Source organism: Physeter macrocephalus, chromosome 2 (genome assembly GCF_002837175.3).
Source record: "Physeter macrocephalus isolate SW-GA chromosome 2, ASM283717v5, whole genome shotgun sequence".
NCBI classification, from domain to species: Eukaryota; Metazoa; Chordata; class Mammalia; order Artiodactyla; family Physeteridae; genus Physeter; species Physeter macrocephalus.
Window position 1 is genome coordinate 129159114 of NC_041215.1, and position 21103 is coordinate 129180216.

The 21103-nt window shown below is 40.6% G+C and overlaps 1 protein-coding gene across 1 annotated transcript in view; it reads right to left on the bottom strand.

Moving 5' to 3' along the window:
• The window catches only part of PID1 (phosphotyrosine interaction domain containing 1), a 250053-nt gene that overhangs the window by 39901 nt on the left and 189049 nt on the right, over nt 1-21103 (bottom strand). The window lies entirely within an intron of this gene.

Sequence of the window (21103 nt, forward strand, 5' to 3'; positions counted from 1 at the left end):
ATTTCTTTCCTTTCTTTAAAGAGAAGGATTGAGGTGAGATGATGGGAGAGGGGGATGTAGGGTCAAGTAGAGAAATTACATAATATTCTCCCGTATCCCATCTTTTTAAAAACAAAGGATTTTCAGGTAAGTTTATATAAAATGCGGCTGAATGCATTTTAAAGAATCTTTCCTTCAAGGGATAGTAAGCGAAGGGTTCCGATATCTCTTCTTTAAATAGTAAGGCAGAGTGGCGGCAGGCACAGCAGAGGGTAGGGCTGTGGATGTGATATTGATGGATGGGAATGAGTCATAGTTCTAGAATTTACTATCTAACAAATCCTAGGCAATGAAGAAAACAGTCCTACCATACTGTCAGGACTGGAGTTGATAAGCATAAAGTAAATGGAACAGGATTACACCTGGTGGCTATTTCCCTAAGGTACAATCTATGCATTTTAGACATAGTTTGATAGGTATTGAACAACTTAACCAACATTTACTGAGAAATGCCCACGTGTGAAGGTCTGCTAGTGCCGTGGGTGATACGGAATTCAAGAAAAGGTTGGCTTTGAATTCTCGGAACTCATGACCTGGATGGGAAATCATACACAGATACAAAGAGGTGTCATTCCAGTTACCTGTAAGACAAGCCACCACGAAGTGCCAAGCATGAAAGGATCGTTACTGCATTATCAGGCAAATGATATATTCCTTTAAGCATGTAATTTTCTTTCAAAAGTCTGCTCTATTATTCAAACTGATTTTTTCTGAGAGCATTTCACCCACAAGCACGAATCAGTAATTTCACAAGAGAAGAAAAAAAACAACAACCAGAAGACAGAAAGCACTCATTTCTAAACGTTTCCATATTATTTCGCATCAAGAAACATCTGTGGGTCGCCTGCTAGGCACAGGACCTGTGCGTGTTTGCTTGGGAGACAATTAAACCAGGCCCCGCCCTCAGTGTATGAGGATTTGTTCGAGACTACAATATGCAGACAGCTTTGGATGTGTGCTGTCATCTTTTTTGAAATATGTGAGGGCTAAAAAGAGGAAATGCAAGGATGACTTCCCCAATAAAGAGCCTTATAAAAATTGCATGCTAGGTTTATCTGAAAGGGAAGGCAGCAGAGTACAGTGGTACCAAACCCAGACTGCCTGGTTTCAAATCCTAACTTGGCCACTGACTAGTTATGTGACACTGAGATTGTTATTTAATCTTCCTGTGCCTCAGTTTTCTCACTGAAAGTGGGATAAGAGGGATTAAATGACTGTTGTGAAGTTTAAATGAGATCATTAATCCATGTAAAGGCTTAATACCCTACTTAGCAGAAGGAAATAACAGAATAATAATAAAGTCCTTCTGACAGTATTTAGAACATACAAATAACATATAAAATGCAGATGAGAAGCTCTGATAATAAATCTTATATCTCATACTGTTGTAGCCACACTGCAGGAAGAGGGTGGACCCCCACCCAAATTTGGTTAGAATGCTGAGATTGAAGATGCCACACACACACCAAAAGAGTATGAAAAGGCCTTGCGGGGAGGGGAGGGCAGGTTTCAAAAGCAGGTGCAACAATGGCTTGAGAAAACAAGGAAGGGCACTGGCTTGAGGTTTCCATAATGGTGAGGGGCTGGGGCAGGAGGTGACGATTCTGAGCGTGGTTTCCTGTCGACACCAAAAGAGGGAGCACCTGGGCTTTCTTATCAGCTTTCCCGGATGTGAGAGAAGACGTCAAAGCTGTCATCATACACACTACTGTATATAAAATAGATAACTAATGAAGACCCACTGTAGAGCACAGGGAACTCTTCTCAACACTCTGTAATGACCCATATGGGAAAAGAATCTAAAAAAGAGTGGATATATGAATATGCAAAACTGATTCACTTTGCTGTACAGCAGAAACTAACACAGCATTGTAAATCAACGATACTCCCATAAAAATAAAAAAGAAAAAGCTGTCAGCAGTTAAACATCAAAAATTGGAGTCAGACTCTTCATTACAGGTATACACAAACCTTCCAGAACAATCCATATACAGCTCAGTGAAAAGAATTCTGCACCCTACTGCATGCTTCATACGTTGTGATTTTCAGGAATCTACGTCTACTTTTAGATGTATTCCATCAAGGGAAGTCAATGTGGATATTAATGTTTCATTTCCTTGGGTTCATTTCTTGGAAAATAAATTAATATTATTAAAACTAAAGAACAGGAGAAAATTATGTTCTTTACATGCATCTTCACTATGATTAAAAAAAAAATCTCAGAGTAAGAGGCACCTCTGAGTTGAAGAGTGTTATCCATGGGCTTGCAGATGGGCTGTCTCTAAGCTGATGGGGAAGGAAGTTACAATTCCCCCCTTCAACAGCCCATTCCATCCTTTCAGAGTCCTTGAAGCAACATAACAATGAAATGACAATATCACACTGGCTGCAAGTGAGGGTATTTCTCCTGTTGAAGTTTAGTCCTTGTTGTTGTTTTTGTTGTGGTTATAATTTAATATTTTCTGAGCACTTGCTAATTACCAGGCCCTCTGTTAATGACTCTACATTCCTTAGTCATTTAATAACAACCCTATGAGGTAGATGCTATTATTATCCCATTTTACAGATGGGAAAAAGCTGAGAACAGATGGAGTCCAGCTGGCCTTTCCTTAACAGCTTCTATATACATAACCAGTGATGTTTTGTCTTGTTTTTTAAACGTCTTTCCGTCACACATGTATTTATAGACATGTTGAGTTTTATTTGATGTGATTAACCTCCCCCCCCCAGGAGGAATCTATAATTCTGACTTGGAAATTATATAGCTAGAAAAAAAGAGGGTATTGAGGAAAGGCCACAGTATGAGAAAACTCAGTATCTCCTAGTTTATAACCATAGCCAACTTTTTGAAACTATTAAAATCTGTAGGGCAAAAGAACTTCCAGTGAAAAATAAGTAATGGTCCATTATAGGAAGTCCCTGTTTTATTTCTAAACATCACTTCTCAATAAATGGAAACATTTTCTACACCATGCTTACAAAAGTAATTTAATTTCTCTAATACTGAAATTTTCCATAATACTGAAATGTTTTATTTGGTATTCTCAAATGGCTAGGATCACTCTTTATAGAGTGATCCCTGTGGGATCATGTACAAATCTACCAAATAATAGTTACAGTCTTCTCTTGTCAGCTGAATTTGCATTGTCAAAGGCACATATGTCTATCAATCTAGCAGTAGGAATGTCCAGGAATCAAATAATATAGCTCACTATTTCATTATAAACCAAACATTTTTCTATACTTTTTAAAAGTTTGTAAACAATAATAGGATAAGAGAAAATAATATATATTTGGAAATGGGAGTTTAAAAACATCTTACAAGTTGTACTATTATAAGTTTAATATCCAGATGTCTACTAATTTTGCATACAGCTATAAATGTACACCTCAAATCTAGGGTGATAGACATTCAGGTTCACTGACATTTTAGCTGTGGCTTTAAAGTTGCCACATTAAAAACATGTATTCTTATGGATTTGGCAGTTGTGCCTCTGCTGTTTTCAAGCCAATATACTCACCAAACTTGATGTAGGCTCTGAACGCACCGTGAACACTAAGACAGGAGTTTAATCGGGGGGAGGGTAGAGATTGTAATAGGGTGCAAAAAGATCCTCTGGGAAAATAAGGAGCTTCTAAAAGGTATCAGAGTGCTTGCAAAATTGGAACGCAAGTTTAAAAGATCTCTTCATCACACCAGTGCTGTCACATGGACAGCACTACTCAGCAAGGTGCTTAAACTAAACTGCAGGGCCTAAAATGGGGTTATCTTCACAAACTGGGTAATTAGTGCTATCTTCAAGCTGGCATTTAACCAAATAACTATAGTCAGCTTAAAAGACAATTTATTGCAAAACTAAGCGTTATGCAAAAATGAGAGGATTAGGTTGTGGTTTCATGCATTGTCCTGCTCTATACTGATGGAGTTTGGAGTAAACATGTCTTCTCACAAGATCAATACTCTCCTGTCTTTAGTAAATTTAACACCATCCCTTTACAATAGGTATACAACTTGCTCTGATCTGACTTGTAAATATTCAGTAGGAAGTCTAGACAGCATGCAGTACAACAGAACTGGAATCACCTTTTAAGTAAATCAACAAACACTACTGCAGATCCAAACAAGTTTTTACTGGATTTAAGCAAAATTGAAGTTAACTTGCCCCAAGTTGGTGAATAAATTTTTAAGGCAATTTTGAAGAAAGCCAGAATATCTCGGTTCTTAAAGACTTTGGCTATTGGGAATACAGCTGAAAGAATATAAGTTTTTATCAAAACAAACCTTTTCTTCTTATTTTAGTGGCTGCAAAATGACCCAGAAGAATCAGTATGTGTAATTACATATAAACAATATCATTTCCACACTACTGTATGAAAGCACACATTCCCCTATCATGGGACTATATTATTTCCCTGCATCATGCAAATTCAATACATTGTTCTTAAGCCTCCACCAAAATAGACACCATTAAAGCACAAATCAAGGGCTTACAGACTGACAAACTAAGATTTACATTTAGGTCTTATAGGGCTTGTAAATGGCACATCTGATGGTAAAACCTGTTTATGAAAACAGTGCAAGAAGCTTCTGCAAATGCTACAGTCTGTTCACTCAGTGATGTTTAAGATAGTCGATTTCTATCAATGCTACTCACTCTTCTAGGCTTTCTGGGACACAGACCCATCTCTGAAAACCCAGAGCAAAGTACACCTCAAGGGATAAATATTACTTAAATGAGAAAGAAGGATGAAGCAGCAGCAGTAAAACAGACGTAGAATTGGAGACTAGTGGAAACCGGGAATGAGGAAGGGAGGGAAGGGAAAGAGAGTGAGAAGCAAACAACACAAAATCAAAGTACATGGGAGCTTTTCATAATATTTTTTAATGTAGTATTATTAGTAAAAATAAAATGCAAAGAACTAATGAATTTAGGAGATGAGAAGAATTTTTGACATTGAAATCTCATGATTCCTCATAATCCTTCAGTTAAGTGTGCCTAGATAGATACCAAGAGTTAGATGGCATTTATCTATTTTTAATTATTTAGGGTAGAAGTGACTTGATTAGACTGGTCTAGAACATGTCCAGCATATCAAATAGCTTTTAGGAATATGGTTTTGATGATAAATTATGTAAATAAATTATGAAAAAAAAAACCTAACAGCTCTACTTTCTACAAATGACTTAGAGTAGCCTGTAAATAGATGTTAAAATATATAGTGAGATTTCATGATGATTTGACCTTGCTGTTGAGGAAATCTAAGAAAAGACAGGGACAAAACTAGTTCAATCACTACTTGTTATTTTAAAAATTGTTTTCTCTCCATGTAGCTAAAAGTGTAGAATTTGTAATTACACAATATATATGCATTGGGAGATTTTATCTATATTAGTATTCTAGTCAAATATACTAGTATAATATCTAGTCACTCATATTTTTCACAAAAGCCTGGCTCATCTGTTATGCCATCACATATTAGTAAACACTGATGGATTTATAGATGGATGCTTTTACAGAAAAAATCCCATCATTTTAAATGTTTGAATTTTGAAGCATAAATGCAATGAAACACTAAAAAGTCATTTGAATTACGTCTGCAATCAACGTAGCCACACAACTGTGCAAGAGGTACAAAGAAGAGCAAGTAAATGACGGCTATGTATCAATACAGTGCGAGATCACAAAGATAGCAATCACAGGGGAGTAGGTTACCATTCATTGCACCATTTTCACGCTTTCCTCCATTCACTGTCACCCAAACCGGGCGCCCAACCCTCATCAAAGATCAACTCAACTCCTAAGTCCTTCCTCTTTTCCCGAGAAATAACTCAAGGATACTGGTCTCATACATGTTCCTGTCCTTCCTGGTATCTTCCTTGTCTTCCACCACTGGTCCCTTCCTCTTTGGGTTTAAATCAGAATCCCTTCCCCCATGGTGGCAGCTACATCACCTTGCTGATACCTCTCCCCATTGCTTTGTCTCTTGCCTTCTTTTCCCTGCTTCACTTCCAAAAGCAGCAGGATTCACTGGTTGCCCCTGCTGTAGTATTTCTCAAAAAGTGGTCTCCAGACCACCTACAATTCAGAATCAGGAGGGATGCTTAGTTTAAAATGCAGCTCTGGGCTTCCCTGGTGGCGCAGTGGTTACGCGTCCGCCTGCCGATGCAGGGGAACCGGGTTCGCGCCCCGGTCCGGGAGGATCCCACATGCCGCGGAGCGGCTGGGCCCGTGAGCCATGGCCACTGAGCCTGCGCGTCCGGAGCCTGTGCTCCGCAACAGGAGAGGCCGCGGCAGAGGGAGGCCCGCGACCGCAAAAAAAAAAAAAAAAAAAAATGCAGCTCTGTTAACCCATGCCAGGCCTCCTGAATCAGAATTTCTTTGGGTAAGGCCCAGGAACCTATACTTTTAACAAGCTTCTTACATGTCTTAGGTAAATTTTCAGAATGACTGCTCTCTTTCCTCAACACCCAATCTCTCCTTAATCCTCCCAGGTATGGCTTCTATTCCTGAAAATCCTTTGGTTCTTTTCTTCAAACCTCAATAACTTCCCCAAAGTCAAATCCCAAGCCTTTTTCCCATTCACTCTCCTGGACTACCCTGCGGAGCTTCATGAAACTCTCTCTTGTTCTCATTTTTACAGATGACACCATCCTTGCTTTACTTCCTACCTCTCAGAACATCCTCTCTTATTCTGCCCTTGTTTCCTACTAGTCCTCCCACTGTGGGTGGTCTCTGTGGCTGAATCCTGCTTTTTCTTCATCTCTCTACCACTCTTCTTTGTCATCTAAACCTTCTCTCTGAAAGAATTCCTCCTCTCCTGACTTCCAAGATTTTCACATTGTCCACTCACAAATGTACATCTCTAACGCGTGCATACATGCATATCTTTCCTCTAAACTCCCAGATGTTGGGGCTTCCCTGGTGGCGCAGTGGTTGGGAATCCGCCTGCCAGTGCAGGGGACACGGGTACGAGCCCCGGTCAGGGAGGATCCCACGTGCCGCGGAGCATCTAGGCCCCTGTGCCACAAGTACTGAGCCTGAGCTCTAGAGCCCGCGAGCCACAACTACTGAGCCCACGTGCTACAACTACTGAAGCCCGTGCACCTGAACCCTGTGCTCCGCAACGGGAGAGGCCACCGTGGTGGGAGGCCCGCGCACCGCAGCGAAGAGCAGCCCCTGCTGGCAGCAACTAGAGAAAGCCTGCACACAGCAACGAAGACCCGACACAGCCAAGGATAGATAAATAGAATAAATAAACAAACAAACAAAAACTCCCAGATGCCAAATGATCTATTTGACCTTTGCTTGTCCTTGTTTTATCTGCTGTTCCCTCCTACTCTCTATGATAAAAATATATTATAACTCCCTTCTTCCCCAAGCTACTTACTTCTCCCCTGTAATTGAGAAATCTACATACACAACTCTAGGAAAATACATTTGTGAATTCCTCAAAGCAGTATCCCTGAGAACCTACATGACACAGACCACCATGCTCACTGCAACCAGCTACCCAAAGAGGCTTAGATCTTGCACTTGAAGACCTAAGGTTAGGGTAGGAGATAAGCTATAGATAATGGCATTGATACATACTCTAAGACTAGTGCAAACACTGCACTAGGAGTTTCAGAGGCAAAATGGAGATCCAACCAAATAGTCCCCATTCCCGTGGCATAACAGGAAATGCGTTAATACTGAACCTAAGCTTTTCCAAGGAAGTAAAACTTGAAAATCCTTTTTATTGGCTGGTTACCAAATTAAATGTGCACTGATATCGGGTCATAATGAATTTTTACTCTTGTTCCCCAACTTTTTTGCAAAGAACAAACTATCACTCTCTGCAGAGAATAATGAGGAAAACTGGGGAAAATGCTGAGGTAAGTGTAGTTTAAATAAAAATGCTTTTATAACATAAATTGAATAAAACAAGCAATGTTACATTTCCAAGGTAGTATTGTTTGCGGTATCAAGTACCTGTGGGAACACTAGTTTAAAATACAAAGGGAGAAACTAAATTGAAAATAACCAAAAGGAGTTTATTTAAAAGACCCACTTTTGTTTTTATTTTTAAGTTACTGTAAATCAGAAACCAAAGCAATTTTGTAAGTCAAAGCCCAGAATGAGCCTGAGCTTAAGTGAGGGCAGACAGGATTGGCCCTGGAATTGTTTTAGCTCCAGAAAAGCCCCTTTGGAACATTTCTCACTTGCCATGATTGATACAAGATTTGTTTGATTTGAAATATCTATCCATTGTTTCTATTCTGCCCTATATAACAAATCTTTTCAAGGATTTGAGGGTGTTTTTCTTTTCAACAAAAAAACTCTATTAAATAGTTTTCTAATAGTTGCCAAGAACATATCCTCTGAGGAACAAAAGATGAGCAAGTGCTAAAAAGGTTTCATGAAACCATTTCCTTTGAGTCTCTTTCCTTCTATTACTATACCACCCACTGTCTTACGTTTTCTGGTTCCATTTGGGTTTTTATCATTTGTTGCCCCAAGTTCTCCACTCAAGCACAGGTACTTCCTGAGCGCCTGTAGCACTCAAGGCATGGGAAAGGTTGAGTATTAAATGTTTCCTGTCCTCCCCTTACATTCAAGAGCCAGATTTTTAGCATCTCATGTTGTTCCATTTGTAGAGATAATAGTGGAATGTAACAAAGAGGAGGCAAATCTTTCTCTGTATTCTTCCAAGAATCAATAAATCCAGAAGTTGAAAGAACAGAGCCTTGGACGAAGTGATTAAATCTCTCAAGTATTTATTGTTCCCCAAATGTACTTGAGGAAAAACAGGAAGATTTCGAAGCAGAAACTGTATCAGATATTCCAGAGGGAGCAGTGAGGTTGAAGCCACAAGGAGGCAAAAGGAAGGAAATGGCTAAGGAGCAGGCGTGGAAGCCGTGATGCAGAGTCCCGGGGGGAGGCTGGCCCAGGAGTCTATTGCCAGAGGGAGTGCGGGAGCTGAGATCCAGGCAGCTGTGCAGCCCAGCAACAGGGGAGGACAAGGCAGGACCAGTCCTCTCCTGTGTCTACCTCCTCCAGCCCATCCTGCAGGGGGCACATTGCAGAGGCTTCAAGGAGCACAGGTGCCGCCAGCAGGCTGCCTGGCCAATAGTAGACTCTGGCACATTCTCATCTTCCCGTGGCTCGTATGAAAGAACAAAGAAAGTGAAATACTAATCTCATCACATGACTTCCTGAAAACCCTTTCAGGGCTGCAAACTGTCTACTCGGCAAAGCTCAAAGCATTTGAGGCTTTTTCTAATCCAGTTTCTACCTCCCCTTACAGCCTTATTTTCATCCCGGGCTCTCAGGCCCTAACAAATTAGACACATTACGTTGATGGCACCACACCCTATACACACACCTCCATGCTTTCACGCATCCTGTGTTTTCCTCCTGGAATGGCTCTCCCATCCCCAATCCTAGCTCCGAGACGCATGCTGTGATGCCCTCTCATCCTAAGACACATTCAAATACCACCTCCTCCAAGGTGCTTATCCAGCCTTCTCCTATCCCACCAGGTGGAATAAAGTGCTTTGACCTCTGTGCTCATACATCATACACACCTCAGTTAGAGCTCTCATCATAGAATTATGGAATCCATGTCTTTCTCCTGGAAGCCAGGATCTTCTCAAGGCCAGAAGTCACATCTATTCATCTTGCATCTTTCCATCATTAGCATAGTGTAGGAACACAGTGGGAACTCATAAATATTTATGAAATAAACTGTGGATCAGTATATTCAAATCATTTCAGCCAACGTTTACTGAGTACTTACCGCATGGCAGACCTATGCAAACTCCCAAGTTATAAAGGGAGGTAAGACATGGTTAGTATGCTTAAGAAGCTTCGAGCCTTGCAGGGAAGAACAAATATGTAAAGCATAATCATAATGCAACATAAGATGTATGGCGCTAAGGTATATAATAGATTCAGAAGTAGTACATGGGAGAAAACATTGAGCTATAACTTGAGTATAGCAGAGGCTTTAATCTAGAAAACAGGGAAAAACAAATTTGGCCAGGAGGTGTTAAGCTGATTTAGCAGCCAGCAGAGAGCCATTGCAGAGCTTGGGAGAGGAATGGCATGCTGATGCAAATGGTATTTTAAGAAGAACCATTTGGCCGCAGCACGATGAAATCGCTGCGGCAGGGAGAAGGTGCAATGTGAGATCCCCTAAGCCTCCTTGTCCTGAATTACAAAATAAGACTTTCTACTTTATAAAGCCACCTTAGTTCCTGCCATGAAAGGTATTCATTTCAGCGAGGGAAGGCAAGAAGTTCATGTCGCTTTAAGTTCAACGCTGGACAAACAAAAGGTGTGATGTGTGCAGAAGATGGTGTATGTTGGCATTTACGGGGCCATGTAGTTAAAAGCACAAAAAATTTCCAAGTAGCTCGGGAAAAATAGCATAGAATTCTCAAAGCGAGGAGAGTTCGGTGGGAGCAAAGTGCATCAAGACGCACTTTCATTCTGGTACTTCCAGCTGGTTTTTCAGAGAAACTGTTTAATCTCAGCAATCCTCAAGTCAATTGAGGAAAACACAAAATAATAAACTCAACCTCACAGAAAATGTGCATGAAACCTCAGTATTCTTTAATACAGCTCAGAATTGTACTTCCAAGTCTAGAGCTGCCAGTCAAGACCAGGAGTTCCTGAAATGTTGCCATGACACTGAGTAATTGCTCATGTCTGTAAGAGATTCAGAGCCTCCTTTAGACTCTGGAAGCAAAGAGGATGAGGCTGAAATGTGGGCTGTGATACTGAAGAGGAGGAATGATATTGTGTAGAGGAATGCACATCCCTGCCAGTGAGTTAAAAAGAAAAAAACCTTCTCTGCAGTGAATCTGGTATTTACTCCCTCCTCACCTACTGTGGTAAGCAGGATTCTAAGATGAATTCCCAGACTTCACTCCCTGGTGCTACTCTAGTGATTATGTTACATTACAGGGCAAATGGGATTTTGCCAGTGTCATTAAGGTTACTTACCAGTTGACCTTAAGGAAGGGAAATTATCCAGGTGGGTTTAATCACATGGGTCCTTTAACAGAGAATTTTCCCCCAATGTGGCAGAGGGGAAGTCAGAGAGATCTGAAGCATGAAGAGCATTCCAACTCTGCTGCTGGTTTGAAGATGGAGGGGGCTTCATGAGAAGGAATGTAGGCAGCCTCTAGGAGCAGAGAGTGACCCCTGGCAGACAGCCAGAGAAGGAACAAGGACCTCAGTCCTACAACCACAAGGAACTGAATTTTGAATTGAATGACCTTGACGTGGGTTCATTTTCAAGTCTTCCAGATGAGAAGGCAGCTCAGCTGATATCTTGATTTCAGGTTTAATAGACCCTAAGCAGTGGGCTCAGCCAAGCCCACCAGATTTTCTGACCCACAGTCTGTGAGATAATAAATGGGTATTGTTTAGAGCCACAAAGTCTGTGGTAATTTGTTGGAGCAGCCACAGAAAACTAATAGGCCCTCCAATAATTATTATTCAATTGATATATATTAATTGATGTACGTGAAGGTCTTGAAAATGAATAGAGACTTCATCCTAATGTGATTTCACAAAGCAATGGTACAGGAAGCAAAAAATCAGAAGATAAGAGAATAAAAGAGCATTGAGGATGGCAAATTTTGAAAAGGCAGTACCTGGGAGGAAATGTGGCCCCATAGGTACAATCTCTGCCCTGTGGTTAGGATGAGGACCCATTCCCTTCCGTAATCCAATCTGACACCTTATTTTCTGATAACATGGGCCCCATCCAGTCAATCATTTATTCGTCCAATATGCATTTGACCAAGTGATGGAGTGACCACCATACCCAGACCAAGAGTGCAAGGTCATAGAAGGTTACTTTGCTATGCTGCAATTCATCACTGCCTATGCTATGTAAAGAAAAATGAGATCCAATGTTACCAGCAAATAGAATGTTAAGATAGGTAAGGAAAAGGAGTCTCAGAGCCTCTGCCCAAAAGGTGAATCAATGTTCACATAAACACTAGTGTGAAGGCAAAGAACGCGAGGCAATCAAAATTAAAATGGAGAACAAAAGGTTTATTATTTAAAATACAAGTGTAAAGCACGATACTAGCAAACAAATTTGATTGATTCAGAACCGTCTCTCTGGCTAAGCAATCAAAATATGGGGGGGGGGGGCGTTTATCATCCCTTGGCGATTGTCAGAAATGATTCTGCTATGAAAAGATCTCTTGGTCCAATGAAAGTGAAATTGACCCAGGGAAGCTATTGGGACCTGAAGGTTATCTGTTCAGAGCTAACATGTTTATTTCAAGTACAACCACTGTTTAAAAACCCAAGCAAGCAGTCAGAGGTAATTCAGATTGCAACACTCTAGGTCATGTACATTAGCTCAAAAAAGCCAGCACCACATGGGACCTGCCATGGGAGCAACACTCATGGCAGAAAGACGTGAGTGAAAGGTTGGCTGAATATTGAAGAAGTAGCCAAGGAATGCAAGATTGCCAGAGTTTTACATTCTCTGTGTTCCCTTAGCCAGACAGTGAAGTTCAGTATCCTACTACATGCTGTCTGCATAATAGGAAACATTTACTACAGTGAATGATCATGAACAGAAGGCTCTTAAAACAGCTCACAGCCAATCGGACCCTTTAAATATTTACATTCTGCTGGCTGACACAGACCCAGTGTTTCTTACTATGGTTGCTCCATGCAAGCTCTTAAACGAGACCTACACACAGTGAGGTTATCTGGCTTCCCTGGTCATGCCACTGGCTATCTGGGGGTTAACAGGGCACAAGGTCAGACCTGAAGCCAAAGAATGCTCGTCTTCCTGCTATTGGCCACCTCCTGTGTTACTTCTTATCATTATTATGTATTCAGTGCCCACATGGCCATCATTGCATACAAAGTGGAAATATTCTCTTGGCATACCTCTATGGGATATTTTCACTGTCCATCATGCCAATAAGTGGGAAAAAATAAAACCTTTTCTTTCTAACTGGTAATGGTGATGACAGCTCTCCGTATTGCCTCCAGGTTAACCTAAAATGATTGAGCTGATGATAATGATTTGACTCAGCTGGTAGGTTTACAACCATCTGAACTGGGACTGTCTCATCCTGGCCTGCCATGATCAATGATTTATTTTCCTTGCTGCAAACATAATTATGTTCTTGATTAATAACAAATGTTGAGACTCAGACTGTGAAGAGAGGCTAAGGCGACCGATTCTCAACCACCACATTTGTTTTTTAATCATTAAAAAAAAAGGGGTTCACCAAATTCAGAGCAGAGATGGCAAACGTTTCAAGAACAAAGGGCAAGATGGGGGCTTTGCGGCAAACTCTAATATAACATCGCACGTTAGGTGAAATGCAGGGCATTGACTCTCAAGTCACTTGAGAAAAGCACATTTTCTCTCTAGTGCATTAAAGCTGCATAATTCACAGCTAGCAAGCAGTTCATTTCTCTCTTAGGATATGGCCCAAGAAAAATAATGCTTTATTTTCCTTAGCAGTTCAAAGGAGATGGGTTCATGCCAGTAGGAAATCAAGTCACCTCTTTTTAAAAAGATGTTTTCTTCTTCCATTTTGCTCTTTCCTTCTATTTTCTGGATTCTGAATACCTCTCTCTTTAAAGAACTTAAGACAAAGCTCCCTAACTAGTAAAATGGAATAAAATAATGTACCAAATGTTCTCTGTGGATAATCTCTCATGATTGCATCTATGTTATTGTGATTATTTTCACGATACACATAGCTTAGAAACACCATATAATCCTATTGCATCCACAGCTCTCCCAGCCTCACACTCTACATCCTTGTGAAAAACAAAAAAGTACTGTCTTTATGCAAATGAGGGAAACTTAATCACACAATTTGGATGTGACTTCCCCAGTCCTTCAGGAAGTTTATGAAAGATCTTGGGGCTTGATTCTAGATTTCTCTGATCTCCATGAGGGCATAAGTCTTCAAAGTCAGGAAAGCTGTCTCATTCATCTGTGTATTCTTGCCACCAGCCCCACACCTTGTGCTTTGAAGCGGTGTTTAATAAAGGTGTGTTACATTGAATTCAACTAAGAGAGAGCTGACTGGCCAACCAGTCAGGCATTCAGGTTCTGGAACATTTAAAAGCTTTAGGATGATGTGACCGACTATTGTGGAAACATTCGCCGAATTGTAGTTGGAAGATACCCATGAAGAAACACTGCTTTAAAAATGTGTATTTGTGATATCCTGATAACACAAGGAACCGGTGACATAAACGGAAAAGCAAATTCCATCAATCAAGCGAGCTCCTTTGTCCTTCAGTTAGTCAATTAGATGTATGTTTCGTCACACCAAATTAAAATTAAAATTCCTTAAAATTAAAATTTTAATTTTTAAAATTAAAAGTCATTTTAATTCCAATTGATCTGCATTATACCAAATCCTGTTAATCCTTATGATACTATGAATCGGGCAAACTTGAAATTATTGGGTGCATGAGGAGACCTTCAAAACTGATTAAAACTTAGAAAAATCGATTTAGGGAAAAATTGCCTTTTGTTTTAAAAATCATACAATTTTATTCAGACCAACAACATTAAAAATAAGAGTCAATACTTTATAGACTCTACAATCCACACACTTTTTTGAGCTGCTTAATTATATTTAAATTCTGGACCTATTCAAAAATATAGTGAACATGAAAAAACAACACATCTTTATTTTTAAAAGATAATTCATTTTGGATGATTTCTTATTTGTACTTTCTATAAGCTGAAGTTTCTATTACTTTGAGAGGTTTTATAAAAGTAAAACAGAGAGAATTTAAATGACATAAATGCTAATCCAGCAGAAAGTCAGATTTCACTTTTGCAAAAAACTTAAGGCCTTACTGGGAGTGAGATAGAAGTCCAGGTAACAGCTAAAAAAGATACACCAGCTAGAGATGCCAATTAAAGTCTCCTGCTGTGAGTGGCCAGACAGAGACAGTGATTTACACATAACATTTGTAGAGTTTCCTCTTTTAAACAGAAATACCACCTTTCAGGGTAGCAGACCTCATACTGGCAGAGCATATGTATCCGCGCGATCGATATTCTTTCCATCTCACCACCCTTAACACATGCACTCACATACACAAACACGCGCTGAAAAGGCAGCCAGTGACTACCATGAAATTTCCAACCACAAAGCACTGTCAGAATGTTTACTGCAATTTAGCTTTTCAAATAACTAGAAGTATTACCAGATTAAGTGAAGATGACAGCTGATGTTAAGGTTTCACAGTTTAAGGCAACACATTACACTCAACGTTGATCAAATTCACTGCAGAACTGCTCATCAAATTACACGAGGTGTTTCCCCCCCATGGGAAAAATCTAGTTATGACACCAAATATTTGATACCCAAAAAAAAGAAGTCTATCACGATCTAGAGAATGCCTGCGTTCTTCAAATCAGGTGCCGTGGAACCCAGCATAATTTTAAGAGTCGCTGTTAAGGACGTGATGCTAAGTAAAAGAAACCAGATAGGAAAGAGTACTTGCTGTGTGGTCCCACGTAAGGGTAGTTCAAAAACAGGAACACCTCAATCTATGCTGTTGGAAATCAGGATAGCACCCATCCTTGGGAGGTAGCGACTGGAGGTGACAAGGAGTGTGAAGGTTGTAATGGTCCATTTCTTGATCCCAGGCTGCTTGCATAAGTGTGTGCACTTTGTAAAAATACATCTGACTGTACATATTCCATTTCCATGCTTTTCAGTATGTACATCATGCATCAATAAAACATTCCTCAGAAACAGTCATCTTTGGGTAACCAAGTATACTATCTCTCAAGTTTCCCTTTCTCCTTAAAGTGTACACACATACACACACACACACACACACACACACACAAAACATCAGGATGTCCTAGTTGAGCGAAGACTAAAGAAAGTGAACACAAAGTTTTGTCCTTTACACCTTGATTCTCAATTTGTCATTACCTTCAACATTGACACTGAAGATACATTCAAAAGCCAAGTCTTCACTTTGGATTTAAATTTTAAAAATATCATTGAGAATAGCTGTGCAGCCACAGAAGGCAGACTCGGGGAGGCTAGGAACATGGCCGTGGTCTCACAGCCAAGGGGAGGACCGGGATTTGGGTCTCAGATATTCCCAGCCTCAAAGCCAGCCAGCCGTCTGCTTTGTAGCAGTTTACTTGCCAGCCTACTGGAAGCACAGGGCAAAGTCAAGGCCTGCCCCATGGAAGAGAGCTGCAGAATTCTGAGGCCATCGGTCTAATCTCGTTCTGTGCAGAAACCCCAGAGTAGAAGCTGCTGAGGGGTCCTTTCCTTCCGGGAGGTCCACGAGAACAGCCAAGAGCAGAAACTAAGTCCAAAAAGACAGAAGTGAGCTCCTCTCACTAACAGCTTCTTGCAAACAGTTATGGGAATTTCTAAACGTCATCCATTCTGAAGGTTATAAAGATGCTTAACGAAACAGGTGGGTGGGTCTGCATGAAAGAAAAGCCATCTGGGGAAGGTCAGCAAGGATTTTTTTTTTTCTCTTATACATGCCTTCATTTTGAAATGTTTCTTGAGCAACTACTATATGCCAGGCCCTGAGGATACAATGTGGAAAGAGGCAATGCTCTGGCCACAAGGAATTCCCCCTAGTAAGCTGAGGACAGAAATGTAAGGAAATAAGAAAACAGAGTATTAGTGATGAAAGAAAGACGTGGACAGAGTACATCCTCCTAGGAGAAATGAGAGCCCCTGAACGATAAGAAAGACTCTCTCCTTCTCAACTTTCCATCATTAGAGAAAGAAACTTGGAACCACGGAGCTGAAATGGAGCCTAAATACACATAGTGTCAGCAGTTGAATAAATGGGGATTTGACCATAGTTTTTAAAATCACGCTAAACTCTTAATTCCAATTGTGTTCTATTATCGTAAACTACAAAAGAAAAAACAAAAACAAAAACAGAGGAGCAACAAATACACTGAAGCCCTGTGCTTCCGCCCTCCTGAGTAATTACCAAAAGACAGTTCACTATTTCCCGTGATCACTGCCTGAGATTGCATTCTTGTCTTTTCAGGAATTTATCTTTGTCCAGGTTCTCTTCTGTTTATATTTACAAGCCATATGGTAGATTATAATGTTAGAACCACCAGAATAAATTCTTTTGCCTTTAGGATCAAAGAATTGTTGGCGCTGGCGACTCCCATAATTTTCTCAGGAGACTCAATCTTTCCTCTTGAAAGTTCATTTGACATCTTAATTCTAACTTCAAATTGGCATACAGAAGACAGACAGGAAAAAGAGCCTTGGTTTTCATACTTGTACAACATTCAAAAGTAAAATAAAGGAGTGAAGGAGAGAGAGAAGAGATTTCATAGTTTTTCATTCTTTTTTATTCCATCAGTAGCCATAACTGGTCATCAATGGCTTTTCCACTGGCTTTTTGCCTGCAGCCCTTACTTAGCTGATACCAGGAAAGCTCTACATATTTAAAGATGGACCAAAAGCACTGTCTCATGTTTACACTTCGAAAGGCACTGGATAAAATGTATTTTGGTATCTCCTCTCAATCACTTAAACCCTATGGGTTAATCTCTACTTAAGATTTTAGTTGTATCAACTTTGAAAAGACTGAGCTCCTTTAGAAAGAAAAGGTTAATAGTCAAGGCATTGGAATAACCTTGATCCCTAGACTCTGGCATTTCCCTTGAGTGAGCAATTCTTATTGTCATACTAATTAATTAAAAACATAAAGGCTTTCCCAGTGCTTTACAGGAGAGAACTCTTCCGGCAGATTGTATTTTATGAAATCTGTAAAATGCTAGGAGGCATATTAATTAATAACAGTAATGTTAAACATATATGGAATACATAGTTAATTTTCAAATATGATGCACTTAATACTTGAAATCCGAGAGAGCCAATTCGCAGTAATTTGTCTAGGAAAGGAGCTTTTGTTTCTAAAGAAAAGCAAGATAGGTTTGAGACCACAGCGGAGATTTCTGTTTTGTCAGCTGGAAAATGTCTGTTATCAGCAACTAAAAGGTATATTCCTGTGTGGACTGCAGTAAAGCACTCCATGGTGGATAAATAGGGGCAGAAGGTAGAAAGAAATAAATGAGAGCAGGAGGTTAAAATCGAGATTGTGGCCTATGGTTCTCTAGGTAAGTAAAAGACGCATTTGGTTCAAACAGTTTTGTACCCCAAATATGCAACATACGTGAGCAGCTCCTGCTGCTATTTCCTGGTCAAAGGTTACTTAATTTATCCCAGTTAAATCTGATCCCAACTGTAATTACCATGCAAAGCTTAAACTCGATCCAGACCCTTCCGTTCAAATCGCCCTAAAATAAAGACAATGACCCCAAACAATTTTTGCATGTGGCCCCCAATCAGAACCCCCGAATATCAGCCTGCTAGTAATGTATTCCTCCTTGTTATTTTATGTCTAATCAAATTAGCTAATCAACTTAGAAAGAATAGGATCTATAAAAACACATTCAAGTAAGAGAAACCAGGAATAACAGATTAATTAAATTCATTTTAGCCAACTTTTATTGAATACTTGAATACATTCAAGGCACTGAATCAGGCACCGATGAGAATTAGGTCCTGGCACTCTCTACCCTCTCATGACACCTGGAAGAAAGGTGCAGATCATGGCCCAGCTGCTTTGGCTGTGTCTCTCTATCTCCACCTCATGGGAGGTGGGTTGTTGTCAAGAGGCAATTATAGTGTCAGGGGCTTATAGCTTCCACCTTCTATCCTAGACCAGTGTTCTTGAACTCACCAGTGCAAGGGCCCTCCTGAATTCCACTCCTCCAACACTTCCAGGAGTTTTTCAGTACTTCAGCCCCTGTATTAAATCCTTTTCCACTTAAAACATCGGGCTGGCCAAAAAGTTCGTTCGGATTTTTCCATAACATGTTACGGAAACCCCAGACAAAATTTCTGGCCAATCCAATATGTAGTGCTTTTTTTTCTCTGCAATTAATCCTAATGAGTGCCCCGGTGCTGTATTTTGGTAAACTAGTGCTGAAATGGAACAGGCAAGAAATGGGAGAAAAGTAGGGTAATGGGTTGCCATCATTCATTCACTCATGCATGCATTCATTACATGATTCACCCATACAAAAATTTATCAAGCACGTACTATGTGCCAGGCAGTGTGTTATTGCCAAATAGCTTTGACCTTTCAAGGAATCAGGGTAGTGATGGGAGTAAAAGAGAGAGCTGGTAACATCCATTAACGTCAAACCCTCTTGCTAAGGCCCCTCTACTGTGTCCCCGGGTTTGAAAGCTCTGATAACTGGTTGGTATGCCTTCATCTCTGTATCGTTTACCCATTCTCTCTATCACCTGCTACAGTTTCTCCTGTGTACGTTTTACACAAAAGAAAGCCCTGTGCAAGACTTTCCAAAGAGCTATTTCTCTTCTACGTTGGGTTTTACTACACATCTTATAATACAAAAATAAGCATATTCCCAGTTATACACAATTAACACGACATGACTCGTTAGGGATAAAATATAGCCTTTTATTCCAGCATGTAAGAATTAAATTATTTTCTACAAACATGTGCACTAAAATCTACATACATGTTTACTAGCAAAAAGGACATGCGATTGCCTTTAGAAACAGTCAGGTGTTTAGACTGCCATGAATAAGTAAAAGAGAATCTACTCAAAGTGAGAATCACAGAAGCTCCCTGTGGTTTAAAAAAAAAAAAAAAGCTGATGAGTTCTTACATTTTCAGGAAATATCAACCAACTCTCCAAAATTTATCAGCTAGGCACATTAGTCAGACAACTCTGCACATCGGCCTTGACAGTCACCGTGACTGGCAATGGTAACCTTTTGGCCGGCGTCCTTTTGGGTTTTTATTGGCACGTGTGAGTGGCAAGGCTCTGCTGACTCGCTTTGTCCTTCATGAACCTGGTACAAACAAACGCTAAAGATGCGTAATGCCCCACTGCGCGTGCAGCTAAATCATATCTAGCCTTGGAAGCCCCACGCACAGCCAACCTGCTTGAAGCTAACGCCGATTACCCCGGCAAATACCGATCTCTTGTCATTACGAGTGTCTATTGCTTCACAGAGAGATCGATCTGACAAGTTTACCAGTAAGTTGTTTCCTACTTGTTTCAAGGATGGGTTTACAATTCTCAAGCTCATGTCTTAATATTTATGCGCTTATTTAGTGCCTAGTCATCAAAGGGTCTCCACTGCAAGCTGATAGTACAAGACGGAAAAACACAGAACCATGGCTTAAGAGATGTACAGTCTAGTAAGGAAGTCAGACAGCACAGCACAGAGAGTATGTGTCTGAAATAAGGGAAAAGTGTGAGAGAGGCTTAAGACAATTCAACTAACTAACCAACCCTGATGTTTTCCTACTGCAAAAGAGAAAACAAAAGGGAAGACAGTGATGAGGTGAAACTAGTTAAAAAGAAAGACAGCCACCATGGGTTCAGGTGAAGAGCTGCCTTGAAGAGTCCCACATGCCTTCTCTCTGGTTCCAGAGGGAGGGTGGCACCTTGACCATGGTCCAAGCTGAGCGGCACTGTATCCAATGTCTCCTTCAACTAAATGACTAAGGGCTGCGATGGGCAAGACCCAAGGGCGCTTGGGTCAATCAAGTAAGGGTTCGGCATCTTCTCTCTTTTCCCAGTGCTGACTGGGGGCTCCTGAGGCCACACGTGCCTTCTGCTTATGTACCTAGAGCTCACATGGGTCCCAACAGGGCTCCTGGAGATGCCCAGGAAACCAAATCACTCAGACTCATACCTGAAAATGTCCTTGCATAAAATAAAAGTAGAATACACTGCTCATGACACCATTTCTTAGGAATAGCTCTTTGTGTATCTTTCTGAACCATTGTTTTTGTCCTTGCCAAGCTCTCGGTGAGAACAGTCTCCAAATCCTGTTTAAAGCTCTTCACCGTTTGTTCACTCTCTTATAACCTGACTTTTGCTCCAACCCCAGCGCTCGACCCCACGACAACTGTCCTCCATCGAAGTTAAGAATGATGCCCAAGGGCTTCCCTGGTGGCGCAGTGGTTGAGAGTCCGCCTGCCGATGCAGGGGACGC